The 18,073-nt window shown below is 46.9% G+C and overlaps 1 long non-coding RNA gene across 1 annotated transcript in view; it reads left to right on the top strand.

The window, feature by feature from the left end:
* Positions 1-630: 630 nt before the first annotated feature.
* LOC144826259 (uncharacterized) overlaps positions 631-18,073 on the top strand; it is a 57,934-nt gene continuing 40,491 nt past the window's right edge. Inside the window, exon 1 of the long non-coding RNA XR_013609738.1 lies at positions 631-918. This is a non-coding gene — a long non-coding RNA (uncharacterized LOC144826259). The remainder of the gene's footprint in view (positions 919-18,073) is intronic.

The following is an 18,073-nucleotide window of genomic DNA, read 5'->3' as shown; positions in this document are numbered from 1 at the left end:
CACATAGAGTAGAGTGGGGGTGGAGTGCACTGGCATAGAGAAGAGTGATGCAGAGTAGAGAGGCGTAGAGTGAAGTGGGGTAGAATAGAGTAGAGTGGAGGGAGGCTTTCGGAGTGGTGAAGAGTCGAGTGCAGTGGCGTAGAGTGCAGTGGTGCAGGGCAGATTAGAGTGGCGTAGAGGGGATACAGAGTGCAATGGTGTAGAATGGAGTGGTACAGAATAGAGTGCAGTGGCATATAGTGCAGGTTTGTGGAGTGGTATAGGGTGGAGTGGCACATAGAGGAGAGTGGGGTAGAGTGCATTGGCATACAGTACAGTGATGCAGAGTAGAGAGACCTAGAGTGAAGTAGTGTAGAGTTGAGTGCGGGGCGGCAGTGTGGAGTGGTGAAGAGTCAAGTGCAGTGGCGTAGATTGGTGCAGAGTAGAGTGGAGTGGGTTAAAATGGAGTATGCATGGTGTGGAATCACACTACCATTACAAACAACACATCTTCAACTGAAATGACCATTACATTTGCAGACATACAGCACACAAATGATAATGTGTGGAAATGTCATCACCTCAAGTAGTGATTAGTTTTGATGGTATTAAAACATTTGTTTCCACCACTCTTCAGAATTACCAGGATTACTCCCAGTAGCCAGCATGATTGACTTCAACGTGAGAGGATTTTTGTGCCAGAGAAAGAAAAGCAAACACCAAGCTCCCTGGAAGACAAAGCCTGACATTATGCACCTGTCTTTAAATGCACAACGAATGTGACAAGACAAGAACAAGATTTAAAGTCCTATTCACAGAAAGGGAGCAATCAGAAGAATACTGTTGGACAACTGGAATGAACGAACTCAATCTGGCCAGCCTCAAAACAAATAAAGCCAGCAAATAGAAAGAAAGAAAATGTAAACAACAAAGCCAAAGGTAATCATTAGGTGGAAGCTTTCTGAATGTTCTCAAGATGTCATTACCAAACCTAGGCTTCAACATAAAAATAGTTGAATGAACACAGGCACCACATGTACGCTATTTTAAAATTCAAGTGCATACTCTAAGTAGCCTTTCAGTGGTAACCTGGGACCCTGTAAGTCTCCCTTCTGGGTGTAGTTTACGTGAAGAGGTGCTTGTGAAACTCCTAGACTCTTCTGGCATTTGGCACCTATATTTGGCAAGTCCTCTGTATTCTACTGTAAGTAATGAGGTGCTTTTGAAAGCCCTGTTAGAACAATAAGGAGGAAGTGAAGTGAACCTTCCGCATCTCTGGCATTTAGGAGGGTGAAGGGGGGAGGGGGAGGGGGGGTTTAGGCAGTGTCAGTTTGATTTGAATATTTTTTGGCTCACTGAGGTGCCAGCCAGTGCCCTTCTTCCTTGTGGGATTTTAAAGAGGCTCACAACAATCTTTTATTTCTAGAATGGGGCTGAGAGCGGTATTTTGTCAAGTGATCCATCTACCGCACCCGTAGAGAGCTGAGAGGAAGTGGAACTGATGGATAGCCTCCGCCGCGCGCCCTGGATTGAGTCCCATCAGAGAGACCCCGCAACCACCATTTTACCACCTGGCTGGACTCGCTGGTCTACCTGCCTGGTGTTGGTTACTTACAGAGGGTACAACGCTGCTGAACGGCGAATACATAAAAATATAATAGTTTATTCTTTGCTTCTAAATTCAGTTTTTGGGCCCTGCTAGGGCCTGAGCTCTGCTGAGCAAGGCAGAGGCACTCTATGGTAATTCTAAAATGGCTGCCCTTCCACTCCAGTACAGCTCTTAGAACATGGTAATAGGACAACACTGTGAGCTGTCAGGTATTATTAAGGATTGAAAGGTGACAGGTATAGGCTTCATTTTGGAAGCATTATGGATTGTGGAGTAGGAGGTGTCAAATATGATATTGAAATGTAAATATCCCAAATGCAAGTATAGTTTTAAGACTCAAGAATATTTCTCTGTTTGCATTTGGTCACTAGCCGAACATACAAAATATCTGTCCACGTCTGGAGGGAAAATGTCATATTAAAATGCAGATGCACTCCTGTGCAGGCACGCGTCCTGGCATTGCCCCCATTTGAGGTATTATGGGCAGAGAGGCACTGTCCAGTTGGTAGGGCACAAATGACAAGGATGTAAGAAGTACTGTAGTAGCACTTCCCTTTCTGTTCAGGAGCCTTGTAGGAGTCACCGCAGGGCCTAATTTGAGCCAGTGGTGGCCGGTGCTTGGCACAGACACTTAATTGTCAACACCGGCGCTTGTGACAGTCTGCCACAAGGTGGTGCTGTCTGGCAAATTTAGAGATTACCATATCAACAGTTAATTATTAATTTAATATACATTATACATTACTATTACCTGCCGTCCAAACCATTCTTATAGCTTTGGGGGCCTGAAATAGTCCGAATAGTCACACTTGTCGGAGTGTGATGGTTAGTAGTTGTGCTGTTACTATCATTGTCATCATGGCAGGGGCAATCTGTGGTGCAAGCTGCAGTAGCCTACTGACCAGAGCTCTGGCACTTATGTTATTGCAAATTAAGCACTGACACAGGCACCACAACCTGTGGAGTGTTTGTCTGTTGTTATCCTCGTTTGTAGGTAAGGCCTTAGATGTACTCAAGGTGGCCAAACAGATAAAGGGGTAGTCTCCATGAAGGACCGCTGCCATAGCAGATGGGGGAAGGAGCAGTCAGGGAGACTCTCCTGACCTGAAGCAAACTTCCATAAGCCTCAGGTGACTTCACATTATAATGAAAGTGTTGTTGGTCAGAGGAATGACAGACAGGGGCTGGTTTAGGGTACCCTCCCTGATAAACATAGTTCACCCTTTATAATGACTTGCTCTACTCACTTACCTTGCACAAGCCTGTCAGGAAAACAAATATTTCTCATTTACTTCCAAAGAATAAAAGGTAAAGTTTCCTTTGCAGATGTGCACGAGAGGTCTCAGCATGGGGGTGAGCCCTGAGACACCCAGAAGGAGGTACAGAGACTCACTCACAGAAACTCACCCAGCCTTATCCACCTTCGTAAGCCGATTGTATGACCTTTTCTAGATATCTGGCCCATGAGATGGTGGAGTTGGAGGAACCTCAGATGGAGAAGATGAGTTTGGCCAATGAGAAACAGACAGACCGCAAGGAAAAAGGATAATTGAGTACTGAATGACATATGATAAGAAGCCGAACAACGAAGGCAGCCTGAGATAGAGACTGCGAGCATGAGATCCCCTAGTTCTCTTACCTGCTGAGAAAGGGTCATATTTAGAGTTTGGTGCATTCAGGAAATCCACTAAAAAGCCTCTGATGCCCTGTCGGCCAAACTTGCAGGCTCTGCTGGCAAAAACCTTAGATGCAACAGCCCATCCACCACTGGTCCTTTGGTCAATGTAAAGGGCCTTTGGTCAATGTACAACAAAATGTCCACCCAATTGAAGCAAGTTGATCCAGTGCTGGGCCAGCCTCTTACCATTGATTATCTGATGTGTAATTTATTTGTCGTCAGGTAAAGAGAGTCAGCATCAGTCAAACACATCTAATTAACAATGCTACCCATCTGGCTACACAATAAGAACTAGGAATCAGAGAATAAAGTTAAAAGGTTTTATTACAAATTAACAGTCAGGATAACAAAAATGAATCTCATTACCATGCTGTAGAGTTTCAGGACAACAACGGGATAGCCAAACTTCCTAAAGAAGTTCAAGCGCTTCAGCATGAGGCAAACAAGAAGTTCAGTGCTCAGAGATAAGTTTCTGATCCTCTCTCTTAAACATAAGTAATGTTTTCAGTTGTAGGAAGGTGTCAGCATTTCTGAAGCTCAGTCAAGAGTCTTTCAGGGATAGGAAAATAAGTGCTAGCCTAAGCCACACTTAGCAGAGTCCAAAGGAATCCATAGAGGTGTGTACCTCTCAAAGTTCAAAGGAAAAGTGGCCAACATCAACCTTTGACAATGCCCCTTATGCACACCATCAGGGGCGCCATTGTCCTTTCCATTCTCACAGTCCTGTGAATGATATCGACCTTGGGTCCCTGGAACTCCTCAATACATTACTGAATAGGGACTGTCAACAGTGGCGGGCGGTACAGGTAAGCGGGTGGGGCGCGACGGGGGGGTAGCCGACAGACTAGGAAATAGGTAATATTTATTTAAACATACCTATTCCGTCGTCTGTCGACTTCCCCCCTCCTACCCTGCCCCGCCACGTTTACCTGTGCCTACCGCCACTGACTGTCAATTAATGTGCTGGCTGACCATATCCTTTGTCATGGTCCTTTTCTCAGGCTATCCATCAATAGTACAGTGTTACTTCTATTCTCAACCTAACAAACCAAGTTAATGTACCAGCAAGGAAAAAGACACGCAAGCAGAAATGGAAAGGCAGTATTTTATGCAGAAAGAAACACAGGCCTACTCATGTCAACCTTTAACTTATTATTAAATAATGCACATAAAAACGTGCCATTTGTGCACATACAACTGAACATAAATGTGCAGCACACAATCAAGGTAGGCAAAGATTTAAGGTGTGCCACGTCATATAATTTTGTACAGGAAGGGTTTCCTTCCTGTACAAAACCTATGGTAGATTCAGGCACACACCCTAGCACTATAGCGCTAAGGTGTGTGCCTGGCACACAACAGTTGAAATTAGCACCGGCACTAGGGAGATGGGAAAAGAGTGCTATATCACTGTGAATATGGCACACTCCTGCTCTCTTGCTGTCACACAACTCAGTGCACCCTCTTTGGATGCTGCGCTGCATACCTTCATTTGTTTCCGAATGTGGGCTTATGAGTGGGAGGCCGTAGATTCTGTGTCGGCTGTGAGACCCTGAAATTAGTTTACAGCTTGCCCACGGTCAGAGACCTTCAGCCAGTCATTTTGATTCCACCTTAAATTTTGGATTGTACTACAGGGTTTCTTAGTAGATTTGCTGCTTATTTAGTTAAACACTCAGGGGCATATTTATAGCCCCTTTGCGTCGCTCTTGCACCATGCAAAGTGGTGCAAGAGCTACGTAAATGCAAAATGAGATTTATGAATCCACGTAAGGCCACCTTCCGTGGTCCTGAGTGGCTTCATATATCTTGAGTAATGTAACGAAGAGCAAATCGCTGCATTGTATTAGTCTGCGCCAGGGAGACATTTCCGTGGGTGTGCCCATGAAACATCTATGGATTTTGTCACATTCCTAGATTTACAATAACTTGGAAACCTGGGAATGCACCAAAAAGATACACCTCCCCAGGAAAGGTGCAACGAGGTACAACATCTTTATTTCTCCTCATTTTTCCTCTTTCAATCAGTGCATCATACATAGAAAGAGGAAAAAGCCTCTCAGTGTTGTTTTTTGTGCAGGATGGTTCCCCTTAATGCACAAAAACAAGCCTATCTACAACCCAGGCACCCGTGCACCATGGTGCAAGGATGCCTGCGTTGGTGCAAGTCTGACCAAACAGCACCAGCGCAAGGGGAAAGGACAGGAATGCGCGGCATTGGATAAATACAGCGTCTTCCTGCCCTTTCACTGTGACACAGGGCAGCACAGCAAGGTGACTTACTTCACTGCCCTGCGTCACAAAGCTCACAAACATGCCCCCTTGAGACCAGTGCTGATAGTGCACGCTTTAAAAGACATTTAACACAATATAATTTAACATTCTCGCCATTTTCTCACAAGATGTCTATTGATTAGGTCAGACGAACAACAGCAGTTTGAGAAATAAATACATTTGTTTGAGGTAGTGGGCAATGAATACACACTATTGTCTGACCTCATCATCATGCTTTTTTGCCAGCACGTGATAACCTGTGTATATTCCAAGACAGGCATACATTTATCATCAAAAACGTTTAATTTCAGTTATGACCATTAGCCAGGTGAAAGCAGGTACAGGAACAACATGTACACTGGAGAATAAACAGGTCACTCCAAAAGTACATAATCAGTCCTTCACTGATTATTTTGGATCCTGCAATTTGCACCCAAGAAGTGGTTTACTTGAAGAGGAACTTGTGGGACTGTTTGAAATGTGGCAATTACATTTTCAGCAAGCTTATTATTTCTTTTTTTTTTTTACTGTGCGAAGTTGTTTTTGAAAGCTTTGTTTTAACAATAACGAAGAAGTAGAATTACACACCTGTGTGTATGTATGTCTTCGTTCACCTAATTCATACTTGCACATTCTCAAGAGTCAAACAGTGCCATATCCATGTCGATCTTCTGTGTAGTTTAGGGATTACCGTATCTTAATTTACAAGCAAAATAATAATGTGTTCCTTTAGGAAATTACTTAAAGTAATGAGGATGAATGTATGTATGTTTGTATGTATATGGTATTTTGTTATATTCCATATGGGTACTATAATATAGGTCTCGGTAAGCTCGTTACCCTTCACCTATATTCTCTTCCTACATTACACTTGTCACGGTTTACAGGGACTGACCTTTTACCTAGATATTACACCGCATTCAGAACGCGTGTTTTCCTTAGTTTAAAATCTCATACATTATTCACAAGGGTTCTTGGAAGCACAGCAGGACTGCCATCTCCTGTATAAAATCTACGTATTAAGTTCATTCCCGATGTCATCCTTAGGCTGACACAGTAATACAGCAAGGTAGGACATCTGGGGGAACCTATGGGTATATATATATATATATATATCACATCTTTTTAAGATAGCTAGAGGAGATCAAGACTTCCCTGTCGACACACTGACCAGAAACGCTAAGGTTCCTGCATGCAGGTGCTCCAGCTCGCAGTGGTCTAACATCCCTCGCGGGGTGTCCAACTCTAGACCAGGACGGGGTCCCATAGTCTCACTTCAGGCAATGGGGTTTACCGAATCCTAGATGAATTCTTGGCTTAACACCTACACCCATGCTAGGTACACTTAGGTACATCTAGTTAGAGAGGCATCGTAGGAGTACGCATCTTTTAGCATGTGTTTTATAGAATTGAACGTGTTCATGATTTTAGTAAGATGGTAGAATTATACCATCCTTTTACCTTTATAGCACTGTTAAACATTTATATCTTATACTGTCTAACGGTTGTTACAGCACATTTATTCTACAACAGAATAACAACTGTTCAATAAATGGTCATACCAGCTTGTTTTATTTGGTGTATCTCTTTGAGACAGACTAAGTAAGCACGAGTGATTAAGCAAAATGTAGTATATTGTTTCCACGGTCCTGAGGGATCAGGGTTGTAATGTTCGATGGTTACCAAGTACTTGGTAAGAGGAGAGTGTAGTGGCACTGTGACCTAGTTGTTCAAAAAGGACCGGCATACCCGGTGAGGGTGATCAGAGCACGTCTGGCACCCATCGTACAGTGTATGTTGTCTAAAGCGCAGATCCTGTATATTTTCTATAGGAACTACACAACATGGCCCCAACAACGTTGGTTGGGTACTTATTTAACAGTACTCCTGGAGAGAAAATACCATGATCGCATGGTACAACTTTTAGGCACACCTCGCCTAAGGGAACTAAGTGCTTCTTGGTTCTTGTCGTTTAGACCAGTCTGGATGGACTGCATCTTACCTGTCCTCCGCTGCCTGTTTTCCAGAGAAGAATGCTTTTTGGATCTCTGTCTGACACTCCCATCATGTGTGCGACCGGACGTTGACGCTTTACTGGACCCGATAACGGCCCATGTTTTGCAGTGTCCCCAGCATATTTCCATGGTGATGTCCGCATTCTTAGTGCCATCGCAGGTAACATCAACACCTGTAGGTACAGACAACAGCTCCTCCTCTGGCACCCAGGCCTTGTATGGCGCACAGGCTGCCCAGCACCGGCTGTGGACAGTACGGAAAATCATCTGTGCTCAATTTACATAATCTGCGAGGTATTACAGGGACCGCCAACTGAGGAAGCAAGCAAGGAGAATGTTACGTCTACCAGCCAGGACCCATAAGCATTTGTCTCATTTGGCCCTTCATTTGCTGGGAAGAAATTCAGCACTGTTTTTTTTTTTTTTTTTGAAAACCTTTATTGTGCAGATATAGCTGACAAATACGGGCCTACAACCCATCGGGCCGGCCACCACACTGTATTAGCACATAGGCCAGGAAAGAAACTCCAGCAGGTCTCCGATATAACAGATGCAACAAAGCAAAGCAAATAGCCACATGGAAACCACAGTGAGAAGGAAAAGTGAAGGTTAATTTTATAATATAATAGGGTGAGGAGCAGGAACATTACAGTTATTAATGTCCAAAAGTCCGTGGCGGGTCATCAACAGGCAGTGGAGCAAAACACAGCGAGTTTCAAAAAAAAGGGGAACAGCTACATCATAGCAAGGGCAAAACATGAGTCCCACATCAGCAAACAATACCATTCACTGCCCAACGCCCACCCGTTCCCACAAGAATACGCATCAATACATAGAAAGGAAGTCAGGATTGATACGAAGCCATCCGCTACATCGACCCAGGAAAAGAGAGAAGGAAGGGGAAAAGAGCATCAGAAAAAAGGGTTAAAAAACAGGGAAAAGAGGATGCGGCCCCACAGTATATGCCCCATGGCAAATAAAGCACACGAAAAAGGGGGCAGCCCACGGAAGCAAAGGAAACAGGAATAATGGATGCGCAATGAACATCGGTAGCAGGGAGGCCGTGTGCCCACGCTAGCAAAAAACACCCCAGGAGGCCTACATGCAGACGCAGCGTCCTGAAAAAGAATACACAAGAGCCATAGAACCAAGAACAAAAGAAAAACAAAAAGACAGACCCCCCCCCCCACCCACCCCACCCTGCATCCCTGCGGAAGGCTACGGCCTACCCCCCCAGCAGCGTGCCTGTCGCCCTAACCGGAAACCCGAAATATAGAAGAGTCAAAAAGTAAGGAAGAAACCATGTAGACAAAAAGAGAGGAAGGGGAAAGGAAGAAAAAATCTATCGGGAGAGGAGACACATAATCAAAACTATCAGCCCCCAACTCCCCCGTCCGAGCACATTCAAAGCCCACGAGAAGATAAAGTCATTGCAAAACAATAAACAGATACCAGGAATATGAAGAGGAAGCAATCATACATGTAGAGCCGCAAGGCGGTCATCCGGTCACGCCACAAAGTAATAGTCCGGCGGTGCAAGGTCATCTCAACCCTGTCCTCGTCTGTCCAGTGCCAGAGGCACAGAGTGCACAAAGAACCAGAACATGAGGGGGCAGAGGTGAAAAACAGGGATTCCAAACGTCGAGCTACTACACAAGTTATAACGGCTTCGGACCGGATGAGTAAAAAAGGACAGCAACAGCAGCAGGCAACTCAAGCGCAGCTCCGCAGACCAAGGGGAAAAAATTGCCCCGGTGAAACAGTTACAGGATCTCCGCTCGGCAGGCCGAGGCAAAAAATCACCGGGGGACCCGGCGAGACCGATCCGGACGGATCTCGGCTGGAGGCTCTCCAATGCATCCACCACAGGGGAGAACTCTTGACAATACCAGGCAGCAGGCATCTGAACGTCCAAACAAGCGGTGGCCTCAGTATTCTCAATTTCCAGGAAATGCACCGCAGCACCCTGAAGCGGCGAAGCCATACACGCAGGGGACGGCCCAACGAGCCGGGAACAAAGGCTACCATCCAGCCCATCGACAGGCACAGTCATGGAAGCACGCCAAGAACACAAGGCGGCGAAAACGTCGCCAACTGTAGGCTCACCTTTACGGTATTCAGCAAACGTGCCGTGCGGCGAGCCAATGTCGCCGTCCCCAAATGGGCGTAGATGCAGGGTGTAGGCCGCCATCTTTGCAGCCCGGCACGGCCGCGGCAATCTCCGACCCCAATCCGGCCACCAACAGAGCTCGATGGGACCCAGCCGGCAACAAGCAATGGAACCCTCAGGGCAAAAAGGCAGGCCACCAGAATATTGAGGCAGCCGGCGCCACCGACCCACGGGCGCCGCCCGCCGAGACCGGGCGGAAGGTTTCAAGATGGCCGGACAGGAGAACAAAGGGGAGACGAGTCGTCCATTCGGTCAACCCCCGTCCGTGGAAGGCAGCACTCCACCACCAGGTCCCCAGACAGCCAGACCAGGCCCGGTCAGACGCCACCGGTCCAACCGCACAATGGCCGCTCCGGCCGACCCCGCTCCTCCACCAAGGGGTCAGCCCCGGCGCTCCGCCCTGCCTGGGCGCCGCAGACGGGTACCAGGCCTGCCCGCCCCGGAGGCCACGAAGCGAACAAGGGCGCAGCTCAGGATCCGCGGCACTTAAGAACATCCGGAGCAGACGGTGAGTGCCAGCAAAACGTCATAAGTCCATATTCCAGCAAATAAGACTTCTCGGGGCAGGATAAGGTACAGGATAGACAGTTCAGGCAGGAAGGTTTGACGGAGCCGAGCTACAACGCGGCCATCACGGTCGCGAGCTTGGCTCCTCCCCGAAATTCAGCACTGTTAAACATTTATATCTTACACTGTCTAACGGTTGTTGCAGCACATCTATTCTACACCAGAATAACGATGGTTCAATAAATGGTCATATCAGCTTGTTTTATTGTGTGTATCTCTCTGAGACAGACTAAGTAAGCACGAGTGACTGAGTGAAAGGTAGTATATTATTTCCACGGGGATGTATGACGGTACGACGCGTACCGTCACAACGCGTGCTTTTACAACGCGTCCCTTACAACGCAAGTCGTTAGGATGTTTCCCTTTCCACGGTCCTGAGGGATCAGGATTGTCATGTTCGTTTATTGCCAAGTACTATTCTCTCCTTGGTAAGAGGAGAGTATAGTGGCACAGTGAGCTAGTTGGTACAAAAAGGACCAACAGACCCAGTGGGGGTGATCAGAGTTAGTCTGACGCCAATCCTACAGTGTATGTTGTCTAAATGCGCAGATCTTGTATATTCTTTATAGGACCTACATAATAATTTCTATAGTGCAAATCTAGCCAAAAGAGAGTGGAGTGCTGTAGAGGGGTGAAGACAAGCATAACTTCAATGAGTGATAGGAAAAGTAGCTGGGTTGTGGACATGCAATGTATATGATGTAGTGTTCTTCGAAGAGATGAGTCTTGAACTCTTTACTAAATTGAAGCGCCTAAGAGGATCCTGATGATATGGGGAAACTGTTCAAGCTCCTCGGTGCCTTGTTTTTTCTTTTTTTTTTTTTTACACTTATTAGTCTGCAGTTTGGCTGGCTGGCTGCGTGTGTGGTAAAAACCACCAGAGATGGTTAGCTTGTCTGCAAGGTTAGCAGGGGTGATGGTCATGATGGCTTTGTAAATGATGCAGCTGGTTTTGAAAATGGTGCAAGACAGCATTGGGACCAATACAGTTTCACCAGGATGGGGGTGATGTGATCATATTTATTCAGGCCAGGAATGAGACGTGCTGCCCTTACGGGGTGTCAGTGTGGAATCTGGAAGGACATAGAGGGGTTGTTACCACCATCCAAATGCAAGAGTATGAGGTCTTGAACAGCAATTCTGAAATCACATTCTGGAAGAAATGGTTTCTCCTTCTTTAGAAGAGAGAGCTGATATCAGGTCATCTTGTATTTTTGGCAGTGTTCTCCTTCAGAGTGAGGTTAGTGTTCAGGAATAATCCAAGTGACTTGGCTTTGAGTGAAAGTTGAGGTTCAAAGTTATCATGGTTCACATAATTGAACCAGATGTGTACTGTTAATTGTTTTTTTGTAGTCTTGGATGACCTTCAGGTAGGTACTGGACTTCCAAGCCTGTGTGATGTGCAGGTAGCGTATCATCAGCATATTGGTGAATCTTGATGCTGTTATCTGTGTGTAGAGTACAAAGCAGCTTCATGTAAAGGATGAAGATGCAATGAGACAGTTTGGAACTCTGGTGACTCCACAGGTGATAGGGGCCCATTGGAACAAACTGGTATCAGTTGGAAAGGTAGAAGGAGAACTCGTGAAGAGGGAGGGATGATTAAATGTGTCAAAGCCAGCTGGGAAGTACAGCAAAATCAGTAGGCAGGAGTCATCTTTGTCTGGGGTCAAGAGACTGATAGTCATGCAGGTGATGGTTAGTATTAATGTGAACTTGGACTTGAATATAAACAGCTTTTTCAATAATCTTGCAGGTGAATGGTAGGTGACGTATGGGCTGGTAGTTGTTGAGGTCAACAAGGTTTAGTGTAGGCTTCCTTACCAGTTGGAGGATCTGGGCTGCCTTGTGAGCTCCTAGGAAGATGACACGAAAGAGGAATTGACATTGGTGAAGGGGGGTAAGAAAGCATCCCAGACAGAGCTTTGACCTAACCCAAGGCTAAGATATCATTTTCATAAGAAGTGGCTTTGATGGAGTTAAGTATGTCAGCAAGAGCTTCAAAAGATTAGGCTTTGAAGGCCATTGTGGGATTGTAAAGGAAAGGGTAGGCACAAGAGATGAACAAGGCTTGGTGTTGTTGATGTGTTATTGGACCCTTTGTATTTTATCACTGAACAAGAGCTGGGTTAAACTTCCTCTGTCTGTGGATTAAGGATTAGGTGGATCCTGCAGAGGGTTTCAAAGATTGTTCTCAATGAGAATTTCTCCTTTCCTTTTTTCATTGTTTGAACATGATTGTGAAAAGCCTGCATCTCATGGCACAAACCATGTAAGAAAGACTGGGATCTCAGATGTGATATGTTTATGAGAGTCACATGATCCTGCCTCTAAGTTTGAACGAAAGCTAGCTTTTCTGTGTCAGTTGTGGCACTTAAGAACTGGCAGCCATGATACATAACTCCCCTTTCTCTTAAAGGACAACAAGCTATTTTGGGAGATTCATATATCCCATTTGAGCATGCCTGAATCTAGAAACATTTTTCATTTAATGTTTCTGCTTTTACAATATGAATTGAAGCTGCTTGATAGAATCTTTTTAATAAATGCATTTTAGAATTGGCAGTTTTGTTACCTCCCCTGGGACCTGGTTCTAACCGCTCTGATTCACACACACACACTACCAACTCTGATGGTGTCTACCCTTAATAGACCCCTCCAAATTTTGTTGTGGAATGTCAATGGCCTATTAGACCGTATGAAGGGAACCCCAGTTCTCCGCAGTGCCCAACGCCAGGCGCCCAACATCCTTTTTCTACAAGAGACACACCTTCTAGGAACTCATTGCACCTTCCTCGCCCGTTATGGGTTTGACAGGGTCTGGCATTCTGGTTTCACACGGTGCTCCCGGGGAGTGGCCATAATGATTCGCAGGGGTCTCCCCTTTACTTTGATACAGGTTACGACTGACGCACAGGGCTGTTATGTGGCCTTGACCAGCAGGATCGAGGGTCTTCTTAATCTCTTGTGTGTATACATTCCCCCTGCCACAATGCCCTCTGCCCTCCGACGCCAGTCTCAACTTTCCCTCAGGGTCTGACGGTCTTTGGGTGCGACTTCAATGCTGTTATGCAACCTCCTCATGAAACGACAGGTGCTCCATCTGCATCCCCCTTGCCTCTGCTAAGCCCCTTTCTGATTGGTCCTCTGCCCTAGGTCTCTGCGACGCCTGGAGGGTATGTAACTCCCTGCGAGAACAATATACTCCAACTTCGGCGGCCCACGGTCCTCACTCCCGTATTGACTCCTGTTGCTGGCCATCGACTGTCAGTTGGTGTCCGGGGTTACTATCCTGCCCCGTGGTATCTCTCGTCTCGGGAGTTGCCCCGGTTGAGTCCGTACGACTTGGCGGATGAACGCCTGGTTTCTGCAGGATGCAGAATTCGTCGAAACCCTCGGGCAGGAACTGCAGCAATATTTGTTGATCAATAAATGATCCGTACCCTCGCAGGGTACATTGTGGGAGGCCGGCAAGGCCACTATATGAGGTGTGGCTAGAGGCTTCGTCCACGAGAAACACACGGCTTAGACTCTCGCCTTGTGCAGCTCGAGGCCCGAGCTACTCAGTTGGAATCAGCCCTAGCTTCTGTGCTGGCTCCACCCGAGAGCACGCAATGCTCCTTGAGGAGATCTGTCAGATCTCTCTGGAATCTGCTAAAATGCTATGGTGCTCCTCAGTGGCACGCATATATGGCTGGGGCAGCAAAAATGGCAAACTACTCCATAATCGAGTCTCGTACCCCAAAGCCAACTGCATAATCCCTGAGGTCTGCAATGCGGCCGGCGCTCACCATGTCACCTCTCAGGCTATCGCCCAAGCCTTTGCGGGCTACTATGCTAATCTTTATGCGGTCCGACCTCCCATGCCTATCTGGCTGCATTGTTGTCAGAGACAATGACCCTACTGCCCTGTCTTCTCCAGGCAGTCTCAGAGACTCTGGACCTCCCCCGTACCCTGGCCATTTCACTCTTTCATTCCGGTAAGACGCCAGGGCCGGATGGCTACCCTCAAGAATATTACGTGACCTACCGCAACTTGTTGGTTTCGCACTTGGTGGACTTGTCCCAACATGTGGTGGACACGGGGTCCTTTCCCCCAGAGACCGACGTGGCCACTTTTGCGGTTCTTCTGAAGACACAACCGCCTTCTCTCGCCTGTGGGGATTAGCGCCCAATTTCCCACAGCAACACCGAGGTGAAAATCTTTGCCACTGCCTTGGCCCAATGTCTCCGTCCCCTCTGACTTGGTCCACCCAAACCAATGTGGCTTCATGCCTGCCCGGGGTACCCGGCATTGCATACGCCATCTCCACCTACACAGTGCCATCAACTCACTCCATACTTGGCCTTGCTTTTCATTGATTTTGAAAAAGCATTTGATACTGTTTGCTGGAGCTATTTGGAAGACGTGCTGGAGGTGATGGGATTCGGCCTTCCATTTCGGCACCTAATCCGAGTTTTATATTACAGTCCCAAAGCAAGGGTCCTACTTAATGGCGTGCTCATGGAAGCATTCCCCATCCAGAGGGGCACTCGCCAAGGTTGTCTGCTCTTGCCGCTTTTATTTGCGCTAGTGATGGAGCCTCTGGCCTCTCTCATACGATAAGATCCCCGCATCCGCGGTTGGGCTTGGGACCCCTATCAGGTCGACAAGGTCGCCCTTTAACCCGACGACGTCCTCCTTTTCCTAGTGGACACCGAGAACTTCGGCCCATGGTGCTTAGACGCCCTTTCCGCCTCTGAACAGGTCTCTGGGCTTCGGCTCAACCCAGCAAAATCCACTCTGGTTCCCTTCCACCTGTCTCAAGCCTGCTTCGATTGGCAAACAACCATTCCTCTGCATAGGCAATCCTTCAAATACCTGGGGATCTGGGTCACCCTGCTTCCAGAACTTGCATGGGTCCTCAACATTACGCCCCTGATTACCAATGCCAAGGCGGACCTCAGGCGATGGCAATCCCTTCCTCTTAATCCCCTTGGCAGAAGTGCCCTTTTTAAAATGATGGTTCTCCACTGTTTTTTATATATTTTACAAAATATAACCTTTCGCCTCCCAGGTAGTTGGTTCTGTGAGATTGATGGCTTCCTCACCCAGTTTTTATGGAGAGGCGGGAGACCACGAATGTCCCTGGCTCACTGCCGCATGCCTCCTTATGACGGGGGCATGGGTGTGACCAATCTCCACCTTTACTATCTGGCCACGAGACTCATCGTGGTTCATGACTGGTTCGCCGGCAGCTGGTCCGATCCGGAATACCAGGTAGAGCTCCAGTCTATGGACTTTCCACAGCTTAAAGCCTACTTGTATGGGGCCCCCATACCACAAGTCCTCCCCATCACTAGAACAGTCCTATTGGCTTGGCGCACTGCCCTGCGCCACACGAAATGGGATGGAAAGCATACCCAACATACACCCCGGTGGCATGGTACTTGGCTGCCGGAGGCCTCGACTCTCTGGGACTTCCGTCGGTGGGACCAAATTGGGATCTCGCTTCTTGGGGACATCTGGGTTGGGGACCACATCAGATCCTTTGCAGATTTGCAGCAGCGCTACTCTCTCCATTCCTCCCAATTTTACAAATATCTACTTAGGCAAGCCCTCAAGGTACACATTCTGTCTCCCAACTCCCTCCCTGAATATAGTCCCCTCGAAGCCCAAGTGATGATGGGGAACCTAGGTAGAGGGGGGTGTCGCAGATTTACAGCTCCCTAGTGAACAATGGCCCCACAACCCTAGATTTACTGCGTGCCCGCTGGGAGGGTTGACTGGGCCCCTTAGAGGATGTGGACTGGAGAGACGCTCTCATGGCCCCCAAGACCTTGACAACCTCCTCCAAAACTGCGTCTAATCCAACTCTATTATTTATACATGGCATACCTAACCAGGAAACATCGTTTACAACGCGGGGATTACATTGCGATGCTATTACAATGCGGTTTTCACAACGCAAGTCGTTACAACGACTTGCGCTGGAAGGCGCTCTAGGACAAGGAATAGTATAATTTACAATCCAACACCTTCCCTACTGTAAGTAGACTGGAGTTGGAATAGTAAATTATACTACTCCTAAGTCCAGCGCCCTCCAACGCAAGTCGTTGTAACGACTTGCGTTGTAAAAACCGCGATGTAATGTAGCGTGACATAAATGTATGCGTTGTAATGTGATACATCCTACCTAACCCCTGCGCGTCTATACAGAGCCCGACTGCGGCCCTTCCCGACCTGTACACGATGCAATCACGCTCCAGCTGACTTTTACCACATAATCTAGCAATGCCCTGCCCTTGCACCATTCTGGGCGGGTGTGGAACTGGAACTTACACAGACCCTGGGGTGGACGGTTACCCACGACCAAATACGTCTGATTCTAGGTGTGTTTGATGGCCTGGATGGCTCTCGGGCCGACAAGCGCTTCCTTAGGACTGCAGTGGCGGTGGTGAAACGTGACATTGTGGCACTCTGGTCTCAGGCCAAGTCGCCTACTGTACGAAGGTGGAGACGGAGGGTAGATTGGTGCGGACCTCAAGATGAACCCCTCTTTGAAGCCTGGGGCTGCCCTGAACTATTCAGAAAGATTTGGGGTAAATGGTTCAATCTATTGTCCTGAAAGGTGTGGTTGTTCAGATGTATCATGATAACCTTGCGCAAGACTCTATTCTTATGAATGATTTACAGGTCTCTATCATCTTCCTTGCGGTTGTATACTATCCAGACACTGTGCTTGATTTTGCTGCCAATGTAAATTTGTGGTTGGTTTTAAAGCTCAATAAACTTGATTGTCAAAAACAAAAGAATTGGCAGTTAACAGAACAATGTCTATCTGTAGTCTGTATAAAATGGTTAGTGAAGATACAGTCATAGAGAGCTAGCAATCTGAACTCAAAATTTCATAATGAGAAGAACAGTAATTTTCCAAAGGGCAATCGGACAGGCCTGGGCTACACCAACTGATCTAGTCCACAAAGCCTCTGTGGTGTTTTCAACCTCCCCAGATTTGTTGTGTGTCTGAATACAACTTCTAGTGTAATAGATTTGAATTGTCAAGCCCATACAATGATGTATTCCTCTTTCCCAGGTCGGGATGTTGACATTTCTTAGAGATGTGTTTCTTAGCAACAATGAGATCTATTTGCAGAACAGCCTTTGCATATGTATCAACCACCAAGCTACAAAGGACATTGAGTACTGCCAGCTTTGTAAGGAGATTCCAGCAAGTCGTCTAAGGTTTGAGTAACGCCCATCAAAAGGACTGAAGCCCTTAGCATTGCCAAACCATATGCATCAAATCTCCCACTGAGTCACCATATTGCAAACAATATAGGGAACTCTCTCAGCTGTAATGGCAGTCTCTTGTGTGTGAGATATAGTCTACACAAATATTTAAATTGGACCACGTGAAACTGGGTTAGAACTGCTGCTAAACATGGGACTATGGGCCAGATGTAAGAAGCATTTTACCTCTCGTAAAAAACGGACCGACCTGAAAAAGAAATGTGAGCATGTACAAGTCCTATTTTACGAGTCAGTAACCTATTACCTACTCGCAAAATAGGGTGTGCAAGTCGCTTTTAGAAAAGGGCGTGTTAAGTGCGTCCCTTCCTAACAGCGAGTCGTACTAGTATGTTGGATTTGTTTGCAACCAGTAATACGGTTGCAAAACATTCACAGTTACCACCATCTTCAAGGTGGTAGTAACCCATTTGCAAATGGGAAGGGGTCATTTTTGAATGATGGCGCTAACATTTTTAAGAGCAGGCAGTGGTCCAATGGACCATGACCT

Source organism: Lissotriton helveticus, chromosome 3_2, assembly GCF_964261635.1.
Source record: "Lissotriton helveticus chromosome 3_2, aLisHel1.1, whole genome shotgun sequence".
Lineage (NCBI taxonomy): Eukaryota > Metazoa > Chordata > Amphibia > Caudata > Salamandridae > Lissotriton > Lissotriton helveticus.
The sequence above is the reverse complement of the archived record's forward strand: the minus strand, read 5'-3'. Positions and strand labels throughout refer to the sequence as shown.